Here is a 2731-nt window from a genome sequence, read left to right as displayed (position 1 = left end):
TAATGAAACTTTTCCAGGAAAGAGAAATTCGACGGGTCTGAATTTTAATAAAACTTTTCCGAGTAACTTCTCCATCAGAAATTTTTTTTTAGAATCCAAACTGTCCAAAACACTTTGTACACTCAAGATTCACCTTGTAAGCAAATTCACAGAAGGCTTTGTGAAAAGTTTTTCTTATGTAAGTTGAGACAGTGTTGGCAGGTTTCGATTTTTTAAGGGCAAAAGAAACTTTTTTAATCTTTAAAGTAATTATAAAGATTTAAAAAGAACAATAATTAAAAACATATTCTTAACTAAGTTAAGAAACATATTCTTAAACAAGCTAACAACTCAACCACTGGTTGTAGTTGATTGGATGTGACACGTGTATAGATTTTTCAATAATGCTACATTGATAACAATTCAAACTCAATACCATTCATAACACCTCACAGACATGTGGGGTCTACACACCAGTGCATGTGGGCTCCACATGTATGTGAGGGGTTGTAAATGATGTTGTGTTTGGATTGTTGTGTAGATTTTTGTTTTGGAGAACAACCTATCATGGTAGAGTAATTATTTAGTGATTTTGTGCACCTCGCGTCCCTCATGCATTATACATTTGTATAAGGTTCATACACTTAGTTCTGAATCCTACAAAAATATGTGATTTAGATAGAAATTAGAGCGAGTGCATAAAATGAAGAATTATGCTACCTACGATTTGTCACTAGACTTGCACTTCTTGGAGAAAATAACGAAGGCATAAGTAAAGAAAAAAAGAGAGGAAATTATAGAAGAAACAAAAAGAATTGATTTTCACACTCTGTTTTCCTCCAAATGAACCTCTCTCTTTTTTAGTGATGTAAAATTTCATGATTACCCTTTTCATGTGTGAAGGAAAAAATGCATGAAGGGTAGTTTACTAGTTTTGTAATTTTACATGGATAAAGACAAGAAATAGAGTGCACTTGGACAAAAAAGGAGTATGAAAATCAATTTAAAAAAAGAGAGAAAGAATAGTGGAGTACAATTCGCCCCAACCCCTATAAATAGAAGCCCAAGGCACATATTCTAAAACATGGAAGGAGAGCATCATAAAGCATATGGCATTTATATACAACAAGGGAGAAGATTACCAAGCAAGAATACCATGGTGGAAACATTTCAGGTGTCCTATTTTTCCAAAAACATTTTTTTTTTGTAATATTTTTTTTTTGCGAGGGGAAAAAAGAATTCTCCGCGTTGTATCATGAATAAGTCAATCTAAGAAAACAAAAGCTTTTCACAATATCAGTCACAAAAAAATATATCAAACGAGTATTGTAAGATTTATTTATGGACTTACTTAACTTTAGAAAATCTCGCTCATCTGCGCATATTTTCTATGAGGCGTCCCGCGCGGTTAGTTAGTTTTTTTTTTTTGGATTAACAGTGCTTGAATTAAATGTAAGATTGTTAACACGGATATCTGGGATGAGTACTGGTATGAGTACCGACTGGTGCTGTATAGAAATCGTACCGACGGCCGCGCCGGGCTGTCTCCGGCCACCGGATATACATATATACATGAAAAATAGGGTGTTTAGATCAAGCACCCTACACACATCGGATGCCGTTGATTCCCGCGTAAGCCCCCTCGGTATTTTTTTTATAGAATTTTTGGACGGCTCGGATCAGCCGTCCGGTGGCCGGAGATGGCCCGGCGCGGCTGTCGGTACAATTTCCCTACGTTTTGGTTGGTACGTATATTATTTTCGATCTGGGATGACTGGATGAGCAATATAACAAAGCATGGAAGTGAAAGCTAAAGTTTTAATTTGGTGTAGAGATGAAACTAGCTTCTTATTTTTTACATGGAAAATGCTCTGTATGTTCTTTATTGATTCCATCTTATATAACACTGAAACACCTACTTGGATGGTATTGCAGGGTATGAAGGTTAAAGAACGCGTGGAATACTCATTTAAGCAAGAAAACAAACTTAAATAGTGATTTAGAAGAAGGATGAGGTTAGATGGTCTTAGGGCCTCGACCTCGAACCTTCACCATGGCTAGGTCATGGCCATTAAACACTTGTTGGTTCTTAGGGCCTCGACATCGAACCTTCGCCATGTTTAGATCCGTGAAAATAATAGCTGATGTCTGATTCAATTACTTAGATGCTAGCTAAGTTTTTGTGATGTATGCTGATCTAAGTGTATGCATGCGTGAAAATACTAGCTGATGTCTGATCCAATTACTTAGATGCTAGCTAAGTTTTTGTGATGCATGCTGATCTAAGTGTATGCATGCGTTCAGAAGGCAATATATATGCTCAAGTTTAATCTAAAAGTTCAGCTGAGAGGCTTAGTTTGACAGTAGTTTGATGCTGTGATGATTTCGTGTTCTTTCCAAATTGAAGCTAGCAAAACACTCTCATGAGTCACGGCTGTAGCTCAATGCAGATGACTAATGATATACAAACAAAGAAAATTTGCACATAATGTCTGTACAAGATGATGTGGCTCAATGTAAATGTCGTTGTGGCTGATCAACGGCTGTGTAGCGCTCTTTTGAAATGTGAGGTCTAATGTTTGACTCCTACGAACAAGAGGATGGCACTCGAAATAATCTAACAAGAGGATGGCACTCAAAATAATCTAACAAATACTGACATACTGACATACTAGTGATCGATGTAATACAATCTGAAGAAGAAATGGAGCCAACTTGCTATGCGCACCACAGCCCCTATTCTGACTCTTTT

At 36.7% G+C, this 2731-nt stretch overlaps 1 long non-coding RNA gene across 1 annotated transcript; it reads left to right on the top strand.

Annotated features, from left to right (window-relative positions):
• The first annotated feature begins 288 nt into the window (after positions 1–288).
• LOC131304621 (uncharacterized) lies at positions 289–2316 on the top strand. The gene is made up of 2 exons (XR_009192442.1): positions 289–1153; positions 1915–2316. It is a non-coding gene; the product is annotated as an uncharacterized LOC131304621 (long non-coding RNA).
• The last annotated feature ends 415 nt before the right edge of the window (positions 2317–2731 follow it).

Source organism: Rhododendron vialii, chromosome 10a (assembly GCF_030253575.1).
Source record: "Rhododendron vialii isolate Sample 1 chromosome 10a, ASM3025357v1".
Lineage (NCBI taxonomy): Eukaryota > Viridiplantae > Streptophyta > Magnoliopsida > Ericales > Ericaceae > Rhododendron > Rhododendron vialii.
Note: the sequence above shows the minus strand (reverse complement) of the source record. Positions and strands in the feature narration are given on the sequence as shown.